Here is a 22,844-nt window from a genome sequence, read left to right as displayed (position 1 = left end):
TGTAGCAGCAAGCACCCCAAGCGTCTTCAGGGTTTGCAGCTACCACAGGTTCTTGGATCTGCTTTGTTAAAGGAAAGCAACTCAAAATGGGTTAACAAGCTTACTTTAATCAGTCAGACATATATCGTTTACCTTGTTCAGGAGAAAAGGTCAGCACCCTGAATCTCAAAGTATACAGGCATAATTATCAAGACAGAAACATCAAGTAGACAGATTTCCAAACTGTCCAACCATTACATCCATACCCAGTCAACATCTGGGTTTCCACATTCTGGGTTTTTCAAAGCCGGGGGACTCTCAACAACGGCTTCCCAGAATTCAGATCAAATCACAGAACATTTCTCAAAGTGAGTCCCAAAACAAAGCTACACATCAGGGCTTATATAGCCTTCTCCTGGCTCAGAGAATGTAACAACCTTATTGACCCACTGGCCAATCAAAAAGTATCTACTGAAAAACCAGCCTCCCACCCCAGGCTCCAGGTGCACGTTAGCCTAGGGGCAGGGAAGATCTTTAAATCTGCATTTCCATTACAACGTGCAGTAATAAAATTTATGATTAAAGAAGCTTGAATAGCTCTCTATTTCTATATGTTTGTATATGCATATAAACCCCAGAAGGAGGAAAACCCCTTCTTCGTCTGTTTTGTGTGTTCATTATAATATGCCATATTCTAAGAAGAAAAAGAAATCCCTAAGCATAATAATTTTTTACATTCTCTAACAAACTTTTGCATTTATTACCTTATTTGATACTAATAACAATCCTTTGAAGATGAGATATGTAGATGATGTCATTTATCCAAAGTCAGAAGGAAGTAGAGGCAGGCTTAGAAACCACATTTCCTGACTCAGTATTCTCACCCAAGAAGTCTCTTTTCACCTCTCTTCTACCTCTGAATATTGAAGAACATGAGGAGGGAAGACCCTCTCTACTTGGGATGTGTTTATTTTGCAATTAACAAAGGTAATACTTCAATATTTTAAAGCAGAAGCATCAAACTGGCAACCCCCCAAACTCACTAACAGCCTGAATCACATTAAAATGTAATTGGAAAATATGTAATACAATAAATAAAAACACAGTAAAATATAATGTTAATTCTGGGTTTCCTAAGTCAATAGGCAGTCTGCAGAGATCCATTTCTATTTGAGTTTGACATCACTTCTTTAAAGGATCTAGAAACTCATTAATATGGATATTTTCTCCCTAAATACAGATCACAATCTATTCACTTCTTTTTATTCTATGTGACTTTTGTCTATGTATTCCCATACATCTTCCACACCCAACATACTGGGGTTATCCACTGAGTCTCAACATTATGTGAGTACCAATATACCAGAAGAATATTGCTACAAAAAGACAGATTCTTGTTTTAGGGAAAATCTTTGACAACCAAATGCTATCCAGTCTACTTTCTTCCTTTTATTCAATCTTGAGCCTAATATATTATTAATTTTCAGTGTCTGCTTGAGATATAAGTACTAATGGATCAGCTTCATGGACTGTCTATCCTACTGCATTTCACAATCTGAACAATAGACATTTTTAAACTACTCAGTTTTTCTTGTTTGGATTGTTATACCTGACTCTTGAGCTTTGCCATGTATGAGCTAGATGCCACCAGCATATGATCTGCAAATAATAACATCTGGAGGAACTCACTATTTATAGATAATCCCTCTTCTATTTGGATTCTGCATTGCATATCTTTCATGACAGTGTTTTTCACCTTTATAAAGCACATGATTTTGTTTTATGTTAAAACAATATTAAAAATCATAGCTGGTTTTTTTAAAGAGTAATCTCTGTTACGTCTATCAAGGAATCCGGCATGAGGCACAAGAAACACCTTGAGGGCTATATTTTATTCTAGCAAATCAAATACTTTTTTTAGAGTCAATAAGCAATAAGCACAGTGGAATCTTATATTTTCTATCTACTGTTTCAGTCAGTTCTGTATATAGGAATGTAATTTGCAAAAACTTGCTTGATGCCTTCTAATGCCTTTCTTCATCAAAGGTGTCCTTGATATGTGTGTAGATCAGAGGTGTCAAACACATAGATAAAATTATTTGGGGGATTATTTAACAAAATAAATAAAACTACAATGGAACAGAAATAACGTTAATATGTATTTTTAAAGTCTATATATAGCCTACACAGATTCTTATGTCAGGTTTAGTGGCTGCTGTGTCTATTTGAGTTTGATACTACTGGCATAGATCATTCTAAAGATTTTGTAGAGATGAGAAAATAAGCCAGTGATTAATTACTGATGTCCTTTTGATGTCTTTTTTTGGGTATAATATTATCAATGATTTCTTCCAAACACTTGGTATGACCCCTCTTGAGAACCAGGGCCAATTACTCAATGCCATCAGGACTATATTGCCTTAGACATGGACCTCTTGTGTGTTTCTTTGTTCTGATCTTGTTTCTTTGTTTTCTTTAAGACCATTTCTACTTCCTCATTAGGCACTTCTAAATGTAGTATCTCTACTATTACTGATGGGGGAAAATTGAGAATGTTAGAGAAACATTGACAGATCTCTTCATCTGTTGATGCAGGACCATACATTTAGTGTCTCTGTTTAGGGACATTAGTGATCTTGTTCAATTACCTTACTTTATAGATGATGAAAATTAGGCCCAGAGAATTTAAGTGACTTGTCCAAGTTGGCTTGGGTAAGTAAGAGGCATAGTCAGGTCCTCTTTTTCATTATATCTTACCATACTTTGTAAATGTTCTTGGGATGAACTGGCTTATTTGAGTCTTATGATAAGCTTTATGCCAACTCATTTTCCCTTGCATTGCTTTTTTACTCTTATATTAGGTGATCTTACTCATAATTCCCATCAGTTCCCTCTATAAGAATTCACAGATGAATTTATATTTTAAATTAGTATTGCCTTTAACTGCTATGATTTTTTTTTTACCTGTGAAGGAACATGTAATCATAGAATTAAAACAGAAAGGGATCTTAGGGAACATCTGGTCTGACACTTTTTATTTTATAGATGAGGATACTGAGAACCAATACAATGCAATATTATATAATACAATAAACATTCATTAAGTGGCTATTATACTCCAGGCACCATGTTAAGCACTGAGGATACAAATAAGAAAAAATTAACTTAAAACTTAACGGGGGGCTCTTTGAGCTGCCCTCAAGATGCTTAAAACTTAACAGAGGAAGACAACACATAAAAAGAAACTGAAAAGGGGTGGGGGAGGAGGAAAGAAAGTATTGGGCATGATGATGATGGAGTCAAAATGAAAGATCATAGCTTGTGGGGAATGAAAAGTTAACTGGGTTTCTTAGCACTCTTTAAATGGTGACTTTGGGAGGTTTTTTCCTTCATCTCCAGGCCATCAGTCAAAGGGGCAAAGGAAGCTGAGGGTACTGATGATTTGTAAGTAACAAAGCTGATGCAATCTCTGTGAGGATTAGCTTCTGGTGATGAGCTTTTCCTGAAGGGAGGCATGGAGAGGTATGATGATGATGGAGTGAAATCCAAAGAGAGCAGCTGATGTGAAGTGAAGAGAAGTTGAATGCCTTGCCTGAGGTCTCATTGATGAGTCAAAGCCAGGATTCAAATTCAGGTCCTCTGATTCAAAATACAATGCTCTTTCCTTTAATACTTGCCCACCTAAAGTGATTTCTAGGCTCTTTTGTCCTTTTCATTTTGGTGATTTATAAAAAGAAATGGAGACAATATTTGTCAATATTTGTTCATTTATCCATTTGGGGGGGTGCAGGCATCATTAGCTTTTAAAAATAGGTCGAGCTTTTACTGTAGATATTGTTAGATATTATATTGTTAGAGTTTTTATTGTAGATCATTTATTCTTATCTTTATCTTAAAAACCTAGTGTTGATCAACAGATCTGGAAATAACTCATATCTATGCGCAGTAATTTTCTGTGTCAATTTCTTTATTTATATGTGATATTATGAAGTTATGTCCTATGCCTCCTGACTCTCTTGAAGAAGTATGAGGTTATGGTGTAGTCTATAAGCCTTCAGCCTCTTTTATTTCTTGATCCTGAATTATATTTTCTAACATATTTTCTGCAATCCTCCCTTACATCCATCTTTTCATTAACATCACCGTGAAGCTGTTTCATACAGTGTGTGAAAGTTTACACTGATTTAACTTAGAGGTCTTCATATGATGGTAGGTTCAAAGATATAGAGCTGGAAGGGAATTTACTTTACTTTTCTCCAGGTCTTATACAGATATGCTCTACTTCCTCTTCCTCTTAAACAGATTTTGATGCATAAGTTTCAATTATCTTCATAATTATCCTTTTGCTTAAGCTCATCATGAGCATTGCAAGGTGAGATAACCAAGTATCTCATAAGATGCTATGCTCTGTTGCCTTTGGATACATACTAAACTAGACTCTTCCATATTGTTTACTTTGCCTTTACTTGGAGAATCTGTGAGCGATCCTCCAATTTAGCGGTAACTTTCTTGTCTCTTCTGGTTTCTTTTATAATCAGAATGTCAAAAATTGATGTGATTAAATTCCATTTATGACTTTTGAGATCTTTGTCCAATGGCCAACATTTTGAATATGATTGTGTTAATGATTTATGATAATGTTAATGTTTACAGATTGTCTAAAGGCTATGAGATTCTTAGCACTCTCTGCTTTCTTTTCCACCATTATGGTACCATGGCAGAATAGGAAGACTGTGGTTAATTTTGTATTTTTGTTTTAGGAGTTGCTATAGCTAAAGATTTACTACCTAGTGGACAGCCTAGTTTGGATGAAATTCTTATTATAGGTTCTCAGATATGATCTATGGCCCAACTATCCTTAAAACCTCTCTAGCATAGTAGAAACTTTGAATACTTATGCTCTGCTGACAGCCTTCAAAACAGCATCACCTTCATGGCATGATGAGGTAGATGAGTAGGACTTTTGTGAATGAGAAAAAAGAGCTTTTGAATTTATCTTCCTTTGTGGCTTAGAATTTAAGACCTATGTAATATATTCTCTAAATATGGGGATACAGAAGGGTATATTAGAAAGAATAGTAACCTAGAAGTCACTGAAGCTTGGATTTTAGTCCCTTCTCTGTCACTCTGTAACCTTGGGAAGTCCTTTCAATTTGTCATGCCTCAGTTCTGGGGATTGGACTAGATCAGGGATTCTTAAACTTTTTTGTGTTATAGACCCTTTTGGCAGTTCAATGAAACCTATATAGCCCTTCTCTGAATAATGTATTTAAATGTATAAAATGAAATATATAGGTTTACAATGGAGATCAATTATACTAAAATGCAATTGTAGATATATATTATATATATTTAAAATAAGCTAATGGCTCTCAAGTTAAAAACCTAAGGACTAGATGATACCTAATTTCTTTTTCAATTCTATTTTTCTTTTAGTAGGTTGGTAATCTCCAGTATCAGTTCCTTGTTTTTAAAACATGCTTGCCAAAGGATTGGCATTTTGTTGTTAGTTTTTAAAATACACTCATAATTGTAGGTTAAGACTATATCTGTAGAACAACTTGATTGGATTATAGAATGCAGAAGCAATTTGACCCAACCAGACATGATTTTCTTTGCCTTATTTGCATCACATGATTCTACTGGCTAAAAAGCTCTTGAATTCTGGATCCACATTTTCCCTCTATTCCCCTCCACCAAAAATATAGTGTTATGTTTTATAACCAAAGAAAGAATGTTAAGGGAATGCTTTACCTAGACTGAGAAGCCCCTTGAAGGTTAGAACATCTGAAAGGGAATTATTGCAATTAAAGGTCTCAGCAGGATCCAGATGGATTGTTCCGAGCTACTTGTTCAAGAAAAGCATGGAAATTCATTGACTTTATGGAAATTGGGCAATAAAAGAAGGAGGAAGGTTTTATCTTTTTTAGTAAAAATATAGATGAGGTCCTAGAGTGGGTTATAAAGAAAATCCTGAATCTAGGTAATAGCATGCTGCTGACACAGTCCCATAAGTGATTCTAGTAGCTGCCCCTCACAGTGGTAGCAGCCAGTAAACTTTAATGGATAGGTTGGGTTCTCAAACCTCTGGCTGTGATAGATTTCCTCTGATGGAAATAGCACAAATGATGCATGTTAATTGGCATAGTCTCCAAACCCAGAGCTATCTCTCCTTAGGATGCCAGAATGACTGCAATAAAAAACAAACAACTTGGTCAATGTGCCAATTGTTTTGTTCACAGAAACCATTCTGACTGATTTATATCATCCCCCATTTTCACATACCTTTCCCCCACTGATTTTATGGGCTTTTTTTTTTTTGCTTTTTTTTGGAGGGGCAATTGGTGTTAAGTGACTTGCCCAAGGTCACACAGCTAGTAAGTGTTAAGTGTCTGAGGATGGATTTGACCTCAGGTCCTCCTAACTCCAGGGCCAGTGCTCTATTCACTGCACCATCTAGCCACCCCTTGTGGGCTTTTTGGAGGGTAAGAATTATGAGATTATTGTTAAGAGCAAAATCCTTTCCTTTCTAATATTATTTCCAAATCAAATAGCAGATCACAACAAAGAATGGTGTGGTAATCTCCATAGCTTTCCTCCCTTTTGTTCCCCCTTTGAATGTTTCATTTTAGTTGCTCACATCCTCAATGGTTGAGCCTCTGGAGCTATCAGAATCAAGAGGATTATGAACTCACTGGAAAAGTTTGAATTGTTGCTCATCAGGAGAACATATTTTTTTTAAACTATACTAATCTTAGTGTGCTATTCCTACACACATCTACAAAACCAGACAGGAAAAATGAACAATTTGACGTATGGAGATGAACTGAAGAGCAATACCTGTCAGCACTTGAGTCTAGGATTCTCCATTTCAGTGACATTCTCTGATACTGGAGAGGTAACCAGGGACAAAAGAGAAATATATTTTACACTGCTTTGTGGGTTTGTGCTGCCAGAGGCTGGGAGAGTAATCTTTGGGTATCTATGCAAATAAAAGAGAAGCTTATCTGTGTATGGGAGTGGGGGATGAAATCTTAAGATACACTCGCGTGCTCGCACACACACACAAACACACACACACACACACACACACACACCTCTACTTAAGTTTAAATACTATAATCTTCATAAATCTTCCAGCCATTAGTACAGTGTCCTGTATTGGGTATCAAATACATGTATTGAGCCAATGCTTTCAGGTGGATTTTTTTTAAAAGATTTTTAGTTTGCCATGAATTAGCAATAAAAATCCTAAAGAACAAGAAAGAGGATCAAATCCCATTATAAATACATCATAATAATGAAAATTCTTGTAGAAAAATTTCCAAAGATCCACTAATTTCAAATAATATTTAGTACAACAAAAGAAGTCACTAAGTGCCATAGATTTTGTTTTAATTTACCTTGGTTAATAAAATATTCATGCATTGTTATAGAGAGTATTTGGCTTTTTTATTTGGATATCTTTAATATCCATGAAATGGGTAGTTAGGTGACAAAACTGTGTGGGGCATGGGAGCCCCAAAGTCCTTACCCCCCAAAAATTTAAAAGTCAGAGCATCTTGAGGAAAGAACAGAAAGTTTTATTCAATTCTCTTGAGAAGAGGGCATCCCTTCCACCAGAATGAACCAGCTATAGCAGCAAGCCTCTAAAGTGTTGTGGTAAATACTGAAGAATACAAAGATGAATGATAGAGTGTCTACCTTCAAGGAGTTCTTCTCATAAGAGGCACAGGACATGTATACAGATACATACAAATATAATACAAGAAGAGATGAAGCAGCTTCACCACCAATGCCAGAGGGGTTCCAGTTATTATCAATGGTTTGGCTTAAATTCATCTAAGCAACCTAACAGATAGATTCAAAAAGACTCTTTTCACCAGTCTGCAAAGAGTGGGATCTCATCCTCCTTTGTCAAGGCCATGCTCCCCACTGATTTCTTCAGTCACCTCTTCTTGGTTGCCCAGATCTCTAACAATTTCCTATAGCATACTCAGAATTACCCTAGAATCAAAAACTTCCTTAGGAAACCAGCATCAAAAGGAATATTATGAGAATGGACTTCCTTTTATTACATTTTGAGCCTGTTTTCATATTTCCATGAAACTCACCAGTCATTCTCTAGAGTCTCTGGACATTTGGGAATATTCTAAAATGAATGTCATCTATGTGTGGTCCTGTGCAAGTGTGTACATTCATGTATTTGTGTTATTTCAAATTTTTTTTTTTAAGCAATCGGGGTTAAGTAACTTGCTCAAGGTTACACAGCCAGTTATTTCTGGGTGTGGTGCTGAGTATCGGAGCCCAGATATGATCCCCAGGTCATCCCGACACTGGAGCCAATGCTCTTACTTGCTGAGCCACCTGGCCGCCCCTAAGCAACTGGGGTTAAGTAACTTGCTCAAGGTTACATGGCCAGGTGTTTTTGGGTGGGTGCTAAGTGTCTGAGCCTGGGATTTGATCCCCAGGTCATCCCGACACTGGAGCCGATGCTCCTACTCACTGTGCTACCTGGCTGCCCCTATTTCAAATTATTTAAAAGTGACTTTTTTTGGTAAGTTCAGTCAAAATTTCACCTATAATCATCCTACTTTCCATCTGTGTAGCACTTTTTTATTTTGCAAAGTATATTAATGTTGAATATTTTATTTGATCCTCACAAAGACCACTTGAGATAGATAGCACAAAAATTGTTGTCTGCATTTTACAAATTGTGAAATTGGGACTAAGAGAGGTTAATTGACTGCCTTGAAGTCACATAGCCAGTTTATAATGGTATGGGGGTAGCAGGGAACTAGATCTCATAACTAATTGTTCTTTCTACTACATTGTATTACCCAAGTATTTTGAGCTTCCCTCAGTTCAATTAAATTTAATTAAATAAACATTGTGTTATATTGGGTTTTCAAAATTTACAAAAATTAAATTGTTCCTGCCTTCAAGGAACCTAAATTTTATGGGGGTGGGGTAGGGAAGAGTAGTACAATGTGAATAGATAATATAGTAAAGGAAAAGAGAGGAAGGAGAGAGTGCTAATAACTTAGGATATCATCAAAGGAAGATTTCATGGTGAAGGTGGCATCTAACTGAATCTGGGGGAAAAATAATTCTGAGAGGTAACAATATGAAGTGAATGTATTCCAGGTTTGAAGAACATATGAATATAAAGATGATAATATTTTTAGACCCATGATTTATATCTGGTCCAATAGCCTGTCTTTGATAGGAGTTCTAAGAAAAAGTTTATGAGCAGCAGGGTTATCCTTTGTGAATGGAAAGTTGAGCATGTGGTGGCATCAAATGGGGTGCAAAGATTACAAAAGATGAGAATAGTTGATTTTGGAATGGTTATAGAAAATGGGTAAAATAATATGTTGTGAGCTGTGAATTAGTACAACCATTTTGCATAGCAATTTGGAATTATGCAAATAAAGTGGCTAAAAAGTTCATATCCTTTGACCTAGAGATTCTACTGCTAGGCATGTATACCAAGGAGAAAACTGATAAAAAGAAAGTCCTCATCTCGTACATACATCAAGATTTGTATAGTACATCTGTGTGTGTGTGTGTGTGGTAGCAAAGAACTAGAAACTAAGTAGGTTCTCATTGTTTGAGGAATAGCAAGATAAATTGCGGTACATGAATATAATGTGCTGTAGGAAAAAATGACTATACAAAGAAACATGGAAAGACTTTCACTAACTGATTAAAAGTGAAATAAGCAGAACTAAGAAAACAATCTACACAATAACTGTAACAGTGTAAATGGAAAGAAAAGAACCACAAGTCAACAAAAAATAAATGTGGCAAATTTACAGTGAACAAGTTTGGTGCTGAAGAAGAGAGATGAGAAGATACCTGTTCTGCCCTAACCACATACCTAACGCTTTTACAAAGGTGGGAAGTCTGTGGGTGTGAAACATTCCATATATTGTCAGATTTTTTTAATCTATTGATCAATTTTGCTAATTTTTCTCTTCTTTTTTTTTATCGTTTTTTTCCCTTCCTCTTTTGAAGTAAATTCTTTGTTATAAAAGGAAATTGAGACAGTGAAAAGATAGAAGATATCAATAAATTTTATTTTCAAAACCAGTTAATCGGAGATTTTGCATCAGCATATTTGCCAACATTTTTGGCAATTCTTTTTACTTATTATATTGTATCTTAGGTTGGCATTAATGAACTTGCTAAGCTTATTACTTGATATTCAGCATAGTAGGTCCTTTTTTAGTCCTAAACATAGCTCTTTCAAGTGTCAAAGGCCATCCCTTTGTTTGACTCTTGAATTTGGTGAACAAGCCCATGTTCATCTTATCCATTCTTCAGTGTTTTTATAGACATAAGGTATGGTGGAGAACAAGATTTGGTGACTGGGAACCTGGGTTCTAATTCTAAGGGATGATACTTATTTTCTGTGAACAACTTAAATAAGTCACAACTTTCTAAAGAAACCTCAGTTTATTTGTACAGTTAGGGAGTTGGTCTAGGTAGCTGACCTCTAGATTCCTTCCACCTCTAAATCTGTCATTCTATTTCTTCTCATTCTCCATGTCAGATTTCCCAAGAAGTCAGGACCTAGGCAAGAATCTCTCCCTTTCTTTGCTGGCCAGTTTTTGCTCCAGTGCTACTTGGGGGCATCTAGGGCCCTAAATGTTAATGTAGCACACATTTCCATTCTAGAAATAAAACAGCAGTGTTCAGCAGTGTTCAATGACTCTTTTTTTTTTTTTTTTTGCCTTTTGGAGGGCAATTGGGGTATAGTGACTTGCCCAAGGTTACATGGCTAGTTTGTGTGTGTGTATGTGTGTGTATGTGTGTGTGTGTTAAGTGTCTGAGGCCGGATCTACCCAAGGTCCTCCTGACTCAGGGGCTGGCAGTTTACTCACTGTGCCACCTAGCCGCCCTTCAATGACTCTTAAATTATTAGTACAGCTAAACCTTCCCTCCCTCCCAAGTCATATCTCTCTGCTGTAGGGGAATTGGGTTTCTCTGGTATTTTACTCTCCAACATTCTTCCAACCCTTTAATCTCCTAATCCACAGAGAGGTGGAGTACTCATTCCCACAATCACAGAGATTAAACTCCATCACTAACTATTCCTGTTTCTCTTGAAATATTTATGTACTGTTAAATATTTAGCAGTGTTTGGTATATCACATGAAATACTGAATCTTTAAAATAACTCACAAGTTGGGTTTTTTTTTTTCATTCAAAGAACTGCATCCATTTTAAATTTAAATTAAGAAAAAAGACAATAAAATATTGTGCATATAAATCACAGCCCTGATTATTCCATTTAAAATGAACCTATCTTGTTTTCTACCACTTTAAAATTATTTACTTGTCCTGCCCCTTGGGGGATTGATGCATGTAGATAATATATGATTTTCACATGCCACAAAGAATGCTGATGAAAAGCAATGGGGAATTTTTTTCCCAGAGTTTCCAAATTACTTCTCTAGTTCACTGACACAGTAATAGTACAACTCAGAATTTAGGAACTGAGTTGACAGTGGCTGGGGCATGCAGTGGGTGTCTGAATCTGTTTCTTCATCTGAAAAATGGGATTATTGCCACTAATCTAGGGCATCTAGGTGATGTAGTGGATAGAATGTCAGATCAAACCTGACTTCAGATACTTACTAGCTGTGTGACCCTGGTTAGGTCACTTAACCCAGTTTACCTCAGTTTCCTCATCTGTAAATGAGTGTGAGAAGGAAATAGCAAACTACTCTGGTATCTTTGCCAAGAAAACCCCAAACAGGGTCACAAAGAGACAGACATGACTGAAATGACAACAACCACAAAACTTCTTTCAAGGGATGCGTCTGAAGGGCTTTTACAATATGCTGGAAATCCATTAGAAAAATGAAATGTTATTTTTAAGATGAATGGAAAAAACCTTTAAGTGATCTGCATGACTTTCTCTCTAGAAAGTAAATATAAGGTTTAAATACAAAGGAAGGTCCGCCCTGTGCATTAGAAAAGGAGCTGTACTCTGCCTTGTGAATGTACTCTTCCTTGATCTCATGATTTATACTGGAAGGGATTTCAGAGATTATCTAATCTAATTCCCTCATTTTCCAAAGGAGGAAACTGAGGCATAGAGAGGTGAGGTAACTTGTCCATGATCACACAAATAGTAAGTGACTAGGTCCTCTAGTTCCAAAAAAGATCTCTTTCCATCATACCATTCTGCTGCCTCTACATGTTATAGCTAATTTTTGACAATAGACAAAGGTTCAGTATTTTGAATTGTATAGATACCAAATCAATAAAGACTCAGAAAGCTTCTGTTAAACATTTATCATATTCTATTTTGAATTATAGTTACGTATCTATCTCGTCTCCACTGCCAGATTAGAAGCTCCTAGTAGTCAGGGACTTTGTCATATTCTTTTTAATATTTTTTTTCTAAAGAACAGTATATAGTAAATACTTCAGTGTTTGTGGAATTGGAACATAAATGCTAAAAATCACAATGGAGAGCTGAAAGTGCCTTCTCTCTTTACTCAGCCATTTTTACGTGCTTTAATTTACAGTTGTGTGCACCCCAAAAACTGTGTGCAACAAAAATCCTTATCCAAATAATACTCAGGGGGTTCCCAAGGTAGGAAGCTGAAAAGAATGGTTTATTTACAATCTCAAGAAAGGGCTACCCTCCTGACAAATGGTCAGGGAGGAGAAGCGATTTACAAAAGGAAATGGCGAAGTTATAAAACCCTAATGCAAAATTCTCCTCCACCCCCCTCCTGACCCTTTTCTTCCATTGGTTGGAAGTTAGGTGTACAATCTAAATGTGGCAATCTACCTCAAGTACTGGAACAAGGAAACAGTAGATCACCCAATGTACATTTGAGAAAGCACTTCTGTCCTTATTTAGCTTTATTTTGGTTTATTTATTTATTATTGGTATCTTGTGCTTAGGTGGCACTAGAGAGGGTCTCCATTGCTCTAAGTCCCAGATTCCTGCAGGGTCAGGTGACCTCTAAACTTAGACCTAGAGGATGCTGAAGCCACTCTAGATTTGATTTTTCAGAATGGGGAAACTTCACTGCAAATTATCCCTCACACTTATCATTATCCTTATCATTAACCAACCTATCAAGTTAATACTGGACATTAACACATTACTGACTATCAGTTATAATCTCTGTTCTTGTTTCTAACTATCACATATACTTATCCCTTCCATATCTCTTTTTATGGGGGCAGTGCTCCCACAATCTGGAAGATCTGTGTAAAATTTTTTGGCTCTCCCTTTGTGCCAGAGAAGAAATCGGAATTATTATGGTATTAAAAGATAAAATATGTTGATATTTATACAATACTATACATGTATTTTATGTATGTTTGAGTTTCTAATCTTTTTCTGTGTCATCTGATCTTTTTTGCGTGTTTTCTGTGGTTTCTGGAAAACTTCCCCCAAATTCCCATTTAATTTCTTATGCTAACCTGAAGTATATCAAAACTATGATGGGGAAAGTAGCCACGTGGAAGGGATAACTGTATATGTTTTATCTAGTTAGATAAGTGGCTACACACACTAGCTCTGCCATCTTGATCAACTGAATGTCCACTTTGGTCAGATAATTGTTGGATTTCTTGCTCCACTAGGCAGCATGGTGTAGTTCTGGCCCTCCCAATAACATGCTGTGGCACCTAGGACAAGTTAATACCTCTGTCTCAGTCTCAGTTTCTTCCCTTGTAAAGTGAGTGGATCCTTTCCAGATCAAACATTCTAATGTATCTAAAAGGCCTAATTGGTTCTCATGGTTAAATTGAGCAGTGTTTTTATTTGGTTGCTCAGATGCAAAGGAAAGCACCCACAAATGAAGAGGAATATTTACGATACTTTCAAGAATACAAACTGGATACCTCAGGCTATTTGGGAACCTGAATTATCTTGTTTGTCCAAAATAAACTGGAATATTAAAGAGGCTTCTTTTCACTTGGGGCATGTAGATACAACTCTTTCAAAATGTAAATATATATAAAAAAAGAAAACTGCTCAATCTTCATTCTTACTTATGCCTCATTGTGACATTATTGTCTACCCCTTTACTATCTTTGCTACTGGAAGGTCACAGGTTTTTTTTTTTAAACTGTTTTCTGTCACTTCAATCAGTCACTATCATCCTCTTCCATCCAGATGACTTATAGGACTCACCTAGTTCCACCTGAAGATCCTAGTCTGGATCAGCCCCAAGATTGGCTCTCTCCACCAGGAAATATCTAAGAGACAGTATCTCTCAATTCCAAGGTTTCCTGAAGGCCCAGCTTGTTCTGAATACCTAAATTTCTAGTCCTTCTTTTTAGATTTTAAACTCAGACTATTCCCTGGTTCCTGACCAATTGCTTTCTTTAAACTCTGATGCTTCTCTCTTTACTGCTTTCCCATCACATGCCTCATTTCTGACTCACTAGCTGCTTTGTCCTCTAGTACCTGCTTTCTAATTGTAAGTTCATACAATTTAACAGATGTTTAAGCATCTTCAGCATGCATGGTGCTTTGCTGGCAGAGTTTAACAATTAGCTCTGGAGTAGGGGTGTGTGCATGGAACACACTTTTAGGTTTAATTGACATTATTAGCTTTTTATTAATCACTTTCTTAAATCCAGACAATCAACAAAATAACAAATTAACCCTGTTTTATAGTGAGAGAAATTATTATTTCTTTCCTATATTAAATTAGGACTAAAAGGTTTTCCACTTCCCCATCCAGAAATTAACCAGTGTGGAAAATCTTGGGCAAGAACAACCAGGAAGGCTAAGATCTAATCAAAGAGTATATAGAAATTCTAAGTCTAGGTGAATTAGTGGATTTCTGCTCTTTATGTTTAGTCAGACAGGTTTGGGGTAGAAATGGATTCCTTCTTTGATATGGATATTGTATCATGACAGTCTCTGACCAAGACTGGGTGATCAGTGTCATGTATCCCAAGATCTTCTTTAGAATAGGTCCATCTCTCATTATAATATTATAATATTCATTTTCTCAATAATTGTTAACCAATCAGAGTTTATTTCCACCCTCAGTATTTCTACCCTCCACCCTCTTCTAAGGGCATATGAGAATTGAGTGGGTTCCATGATTTGTCTTTGGTCTAAGATGCCTATCCTTTCATTAATTTTTCTAGCATGATAAATAATATGATTAATTACCCAGGAATTATGTCTGTCAAACTTTTTAAATGTCATAGTAGGTTCTTGGTTTTCTGAGGTGTCAATGCCCACATTGAAAATTTAACAATCTGCCCTGGCTAGTCCACTGGAGATGGTTCAGTATACCCCTGTTCCTTGGGTGAGGTAGATATAATGATGAAAAATGACACATATCCTATTGTTTTCTTCATTCCCTGACCCGCAAGTACCTAGCATAGTACTCTACATGAATAAACATTTAATGTTTACTAAATGGGCTTTGTTGAAAGGACTTTATAATCTAATGGGATCACAAATTTAGAACTAGAAAGGACTCAAGAGGTTGTCTATCCTAACCCTACCCCCAACTCCATTTTACAGATAAGTAAACTGAGGCCTAGAGAGATTAAATAATAGTGGGTTATAATGGCCATTTATTAACTCAAGAAATACCAAGTTCCTACTATGTGCAAGAGAAATAAGAATCAATAAGACACAATCCTTTTTTCATGGAGTTTATGCTTTGGTTGGAGAGATAAGATAATACATAAACAATAATAATATCAAGTAGTAAATGTGTCTTAAATAGGGTTTTTCTAGGACAGTGGTTCTCAAAGTGTGGGTCCTGAAGAAACTGAGAGCCTTTCAAGGTGTCTTGGAGGTTAAAACTTTTCATATTGATACTAAAATATTTTCATTTCTTTCTTTCTTTCTTTTTTTTAAGCAATCGGGGTTAAGTAACTTGCTCAAGGTTACACGGCCAGGTGTTTCTGGGTGGGTGCTAAGTGTCTGAGCCCGGGATTTGATCCCCAGGTCATCCCGACACTGGAGCCAGTGCTCTTACTCACTGTGCTACCTGGCCGCCCCAAAATATTTCTATTTCTAATAAAGTGAACATTGACAAATACAACTCACATAAAAATAAGCCCTTTGAGGCAGTCCTCAATAATTTTTAAGAATGTGAAAGGATTCTGAGACCCAAAAGGTTTAAAAACTGCTGCTCTAGAAGGCTGAGAAAGCTATCCTAAACTCAATTTCAGAGATATTGAAAAGAACTGACCAAACCCAAGCAAAGGATGTATATGTGTGTGTATGTGTATAAACACATACATATTTGTATATGTACATGCATTTTATGTGTATATATACATATGAACATGTACATGTATATATATAAAAAATGTGGTTTTTCTAATTCTTCTCCCCCACCTCTATTTTATTTTGCTTTTTTTGGAGGGGGGAAGGCAGGGCAATTGGGGTTAAGTGACTTGCCCAAGGTCACATGGCTAGTAAGGTGTTAAGTGTCTGAGGCCAGATTTGAACTTAGGTCCTCTTGACTCCAGGGCCGATGCTCTATTCACTGTGCTACCTAGCCACCCCTCCCCACCTCTATTTTAAAACTTTACATTTTCCCACCATACGTGTTAAATTCTTACTATGTCCATTGCTGTCTGAATACATATTTCAGTGACGATTGCCTCAGGAGTTAACACTATCTATGTTTTAACCACCACCTTCTTGGTACCCTTGGTCCAAACTATAGTTTGCTTTCTGGCCTTACCTTTTGTTTATATCCTTGCCTTGGTTCTTCTGATTCTGGTTTCTTGTCCTTTCTCCATGAGATCCATTGCTATCCATGTTCCTGGTTCTTTTAAACTTCCTCAAAGTATCATTCATTCCATCAGTAATGGTGTTCACAGAAGGCTAAAGTTGGGTACCATTTATCATATCTTTTCATTTAAAATTTTTGATGTCACATTTATTTTTAATATGTTTCTCTTTAATCCCCTTCCAGCTGCCTTTTTTAAAAACAAAAATTGAAAAAGGAAAAGTGGGGGAAAAACTGTTCAGCAAAATCAACTAAATACAGCAAACAAGTACAAATGCTATGTTCTACACTCATAGTCCCTTGTACTTGCGAAGTAGGGAGAAATGCATTTTCTTAATTCTTCTCTGGAGTCAAGTTCAATTATTATAATAACACAGCTTTTAGTTTCATCTTTGCTTTTATACTTTCCATTTCCATTTGTAATAGTAATTGAATTTAAAGATCCCCCTGTATTGGCTTGGTTTTCGGGTTGAGTGTTAAAACTCAGAGCTTGTGAATCCTACTTGTGGGATGGACTTGTTGACGTGAAAAGAGGGATGAACTGGGAGGAGCTGGTGCCGTGGATTTAGAGAGGAGGCCCGAGCAAAGAAGGCAAAAGAACTTTTGGAAGCAGTGGGGTGGAGGCAGAGAGAGAGAAGTGCTGAGGGCCAGTTGGAGCTGCCCAGGACTTTTGAGAGCTGCCACCTGGAGCTGCCAAGGACTGAGGAGACATGGCTGTGATGCTGGTACTTTGTCTGTCTGTTTTGATGTTGTTTTGCCAGACTCGTCTTCTGGTAAAGGACAGTGTTGTTGTTGCAGAGGTCCTGGAATCTTGCTGCTGGTTCAGGGGTCCTGAGACTGTTCTGCAGACAGAGAGTGAATTGATGTTGTTTTGCCAGATTTGTCTGCTGGTGAAGGACAGTGCTGTTGTTACATAGGTTCTGGAATCTTGCTGTTGCTTCAAAAGCCCTGAAGAAGGATTTTCTTGTTGTATGTTTACAGAAATCCTGGAAGAGGGTCTTGCTGATATTTTCAAGGGTCTTGAGACTGTTCTGCAGGCAGAGAGTGAATTGATGAGGACACTAGCAATGTATATTGTGGCTTTGTTGAGCTTTGTCTCCCCAGGAACAGAGATTGCTGAGAACTTGCCTCAAATCAAGATGAAGAAAAGACCTTTCCTTGGGTATTGAATGCTGTGATAATATCTTAACCTTGCTGTAGCTCAGGGGTAGAAGGCCTTTGTGCTCTCCACTGCTCCTTTTGAGAAGGTGCTTGGCGTTAACTGATGATAATTGTAATCCAGTAGTTGTAATTGTAATCCAGGGGTGGGAAACTTGACTTTTGTGCTCTGTGATTGACCAAATGAATATACTTTGTTTATGATTGGAAACTAATCTTAATCTCCATTTGAGAAGACAGACTTTGTGATTGACTAAATGAATGTACTGTCCAGGGGTGGAGTAGTACTTGAAAATTATTGAATCACACTTGGTGAATGCTGTATTTTGATTTTCTCTGTTCTGTGAATATTTTGCCTTAATTTCTCACTGAATAAAATGGAGAGTTACTATGCTGGTATTCTCAACCTTGGAAGTTGCCTTTGCTAGGCATTATACCATTGTAACAATCACTGTGCATGTTGTATTCCTGGTTCTACTTGTTTCAGTCACTTTCAGTTCATATAAGCCTTCCTATTCTTTGATTTCTCAGAATGGAAGTGGAAGAATGACATTCCTAAGCTACCATATCCTTTGGTCAGTTTGCTGTGGTGTGTGTTGCTGCCTCTGGCTATTGCTAGAGAGTAGATGGAGCTACAGCACATTTAGCAGGAACTTGAGGGTGGAGCCACTTTTGTATGGCCTGGCACATCTGAAGAAAATAAAGTACAAAAAACCATGGGACATCTTTTTCAGAAGATACATTTTCATTTATCTCCATTTGTACCACCATCCACTTCTTATGCCCACTCTGCTGTTGTTCTGAGTCTGGAAATGGCTTCTAATCCAAATACTATTCTCTGTTCCTAGCTTCTCAGATTGATACCTACATGTTCAGTTGTTGACTTTGATTTAGCATATAATGCTTCTCAATGCTTCTGAAGCTTTCTTTTCATGAGAACCTCCTGATGGGGGCTTTTCCTCACTTAATCTATCTGAAGAGGTTTCAAATTACATCACAGAATACTTAGATCCTGTCAGTTGCTGGTTTCACCCTCAGATCATGTACAGAAGACTAGGATTGACATTCTTGTTAAAGACTGTAAGTTAAGGGCTCCAGATCAACTCTTGCCCACATTCTAATTGCCACTTGTTCTACCTCCAACCCTTCACTCTGCCCCCAACTTTTTAAACATACATATCTTGCCTCAATGGCTACAACTTCAACATGGCCCTAGACACTGATGTTATTTTGCCAATGCACAAAGCAGCTGCTATGAATATGCTGGCATATTCTCAGGTTTGAATCACAAAGATATAACAGACTCTCCACATGGAAGAGAGAACCAAAACATTTATTCAAACACCAAAAAGCTGAATCCCAACACCAGAAAGCCAAATCCATCATAGCAACAAAGAAATCTATACACAATAACATTGAGAAGGCATCACTATTCCCAAGCCTTCCCCCTGCTAGGGCCTTCCCATAAACAACACTCACAGCTCTCTGCCCACTTCTTCTCTCTCCCTCAGCTCTAACTACTCTGACCAAGTGTAACAGCAAGAACCCTAGTATACCCAGGATGGCTGCTAGCACAGGTTCTTTGATCTGCTTTTCTAAAGGAAAGCAACTCAAAAAGGGTCAATAATCTTACTTTAATCAAACACAAACACATATCTTTCCATTAAGCAAAAATACATTAACAATACAGATGTTCACAAAGTGTGTTGGAAGCTCAGTAACTATTGTGAGAGTTAATTTATTTTACATGTCCTGTAATTAAGAGCAAGAGAGTGGTCTGTGAGCTAGTAAACCTCTCTTCTTGCTGTTCTTCTCTGGTGGTATAATGGAAAGAACATCTTATTTAGAGTTAAAAAACTAGGTATGAGGACTAGCTGAAGCTACGTAGTCATTGTGACCTTTACTAAATCACTTAGTCTCCCTGAAGCTCCCATTTCCTCATCTGTAAAATGAGAAAAACAATCCCTATAAGAGCTCCCTCCTAGGATTTTTTTAAGGCTAAAATTGAGATAATATCTGTGAAAGGGCCTGGTGAACAGTAAAGCCCTGTAGAAATGTCCGCTATTACTTTAGAATACTCTTCAATTCAGAGGCATTCAGCTAGATGGCACAGTGGATAGAACCCTGGGCCTGGAATCAGGGAGACTCCAGTTCAAGTCTAGTCTGTTTCCCCAATTGTAAAATGGGGTTAATAGTAGCTTCCTCCCAGAATTATTGTGAGGATTAAATGAGATAACATTTGTAACCATTTAACACAGTAGCTGGCAAATAGCAGGCCCTTAATAAATGCTTGTTTCCTCCCTTCTTTCAAACCTTTCCTTCACATCCATGTCTGATCATTTGGGAAGTCATGTTGACCTTAAGACTAACAATCTTTATCCACTAAGCTGCATCCTCTTACCATGAACTGAATGAATAAATAAATAAATAAATGTTAGACCCCAATTATGGCCCTTCTTCTTGGAACAATCTCACATAGAAGCAAATAGTGTGGTCATACCAATGTCTGGCTTTTTAAAAATAGGCACAGCATCTTTTGCTATTTTTTGACTTACCTCTGTGAACAGCCAGTTAGAGTTGTTTTTTTTTTTAATTATCTTCTTGTTTGCTTTGGTTTGAAAATTATGAAATTTATATATTCTTGATTCAGTTTCCCATACCACACTCCCAATGCTTTGCTGGACCCCCAAGTCACACTTCTCTGTGTAGCCCTCCCATAGGACACAATGGGTCTTTCTTCCATTCATATAGAAAATTCAGCTCTTCCTCCCACCCCCATCCGCCTGACCCCTTTCTGTCCTCTTTCTGTCCTCACTTCCTGAAATGTGATTTCAAAGCAGTGAATGTCAGATTTAGCTGATAGTGCCCAAACTTTGAAGCTTGGTATCTGTGTGACCTGATTTTATCACCTGGAAAAGAATTTCTTATCCAGACCCCTGCAGGTCCTTGACAATCTTTCCTTGGACTTTTAAAAGTAAACTCTTTCGTTTCTAACAAGCGCCAGAGGAAATCCCAGCTAAACACATTCTGAAATTTAAGGCATACCCAGTCTGGCTGACCCCAGAATGAATTCTATGACTTTAGATATTTATTTGTTGATTTATTTAATGAGACATTTGAAAAAATAGAAATCCTTAGGGAAGATTTGGCCTAGGTGATGGTTGCTGCTCAGTGGATTAAGCCTGGATTCTTGGTCTATTCAGATCACCTGGGAGATTGGGGGTGGGGGATGGGAAGAGGTTGAAGGGGACTAGATAATGCCTTTCTCTGTGCAATCCAGTTCTATAGCCTTGGCCCTAAAGACATAAATTTCCATTTCCGGATTTAATGGCTCTAGGAGGAATGTAATTCCTTCCCCTTTCCAATGAGGCAGTTTCTATTCCCCTTCCCCCATCACCAACTTCTTTTACTTGCAAATTGGTTTGTTATTTCAGTCTGCTGTGATTAAAAAAAAAGTTCTCTTTAAAGACTACAGAAACAATATGTTTCTGCTGCCATAAAAAGGCTGGGGGTGGGGTGGGGAGGGTAGTGGGGATAAAGGGTGACTTTGTCTTTAAAGAATCATTCTATTGTGAGACTTGGATTTGGGGTTAGGTCAGAAGCTTTAATAAGGGGAAAAAAGAAAGCATTGCATTCCTTATCTAGGCAGACAAGGGTTCCTTTCTCTGCTGCCTTTCCTTAGCCCATCTCAAACTATCCCAGAGGGCTAGAAGCTGTGAGAGACCTAGTAGCCTTTGAAGAACGCCAAATTGGTGAGAATGTGGAGAGCTGGGTTCCAGTCTCTAACCTGCTGTTTGATCCTGGGCAAATCGCCTAAGCTTTCTAGGCCTCCATTATCCTGTCTGTAAAGTGAAAAGATTTAACTAAACCAGTGGCCTTCAATGTTTTTTTGTTTTTTTTTTTTTGGTCTAACATTGCTGTCAGGGGGAAGAAAAGGGCAGACAACCTGGTGGGGTGGGGGGATGAAGGGAATTTCCTAACAGTTCCTGTGGTGCCCAAGTCAGGATTAGACTATAACTGCCCTGAGGATCCAATGTCTATTTTGAAAGAGGGAAAGCTGGGAGCTTGCACGATGGGAGGAAGTGGAATGGGGGAATGTTAGGCTGAAATATGTGAAGGTTGGTGTGGTTGATTGTAGACAAGGCCCATGACTGGCTATGGATGCACCATGTATTGCCATCCTTTGATTCTGTTGATCACATACCTCTGGGGTCATGCCATGTGGATGAAGTCATAGGTCTGAAATTTTTTTTTAAAGTGTAAGACATTGTCCTATGCGTAGGGGATGAAAAGATTTTTTTTTAAATTCAATTTATGTTCACGAGGGGCTTATAGTCTGCTGCTAGAATTCAGTTATACAAGTAAGTAAAAATAAAATACAGGTCCAAGGCAATTTGTAGATCTCTCAGCCTGTAACTATAGCTCATTAGCCCTCATTAATGTGTTTACTTTTCAATAGCCATAAGACACAATTATTTTCATGCAAAGACTTTTAATGGAATATCATAGTCTAGGCAGAAAGATTTGCAATAGAACATTCTCATTATCTCAGGGAATAATTCTTCACAAACATGTACCCTATCAATGGAAGAGGAAGGATGTACAATCTCAGTTGCCCTGCGGTCTCTGCCATCTCTACTTTGTGACTTTGCCCTTGTCCTTGGCTAGGGTACTACCATGCTCTTTCAGAAATAAGTAGAAACCTCTCTAGATATAGTCTTTTGTAGTCTCACCTCTGAGACCTATTATCTCCCATGCAGCAGGGTCCCACCTCTAGATCCCAAACTCTTTTCTCAACTCTCTACATAGAAAGTTTGGATTCAGGAAGCAATGGCCTCCAATTCCCTCAACATGCACGTTGCCCTGTGCTTCTGCTGCAGGATGCTATTGCTAATGGAGAAGGAGAAAATAAGGTCTTCTCAAGAGCTCAAGACTTCCTTAAGGGCTGAC

At 37.5% G+C, this 22,844-nt stretch overlaps 1 protein-coding gene across 1 annotated transcript in view; it reads left to right on the top strand.

The window, feature by feature from the left end:
- Nucleotides 1-22,844, top strand: part of NMNAT2 (nicotinamide nucleotide adenylyltransferase 2) — a 194,657-nt gene that overhangs the window by 5,501 nt on the left and 166,312 nt on the right. The window lies entirely within an intron of this gene.

Source organism: Petaurus breviceps, unplaced genomic scaffold (genome assembly GCF_028583685.1).
Source record: "Petaurus breviceps papuanus isolate PSGF00001 unplaced genomic scaffold, PetGlider_PUasm1.0 90895, whole genome shotgun sequence".
Classification (NCBI taxonomy): Eukaryota; Metazoa; Chordata; class Mammalia; order Diprotodontia; family Petauridae; genus Petaurus; species Petaurus breviceps.
The sequence above is the reverse complement of the archived record's forward strand: the minus strand, read 5'-3'. Positions and strand labels throughout refer to the sequence as shown.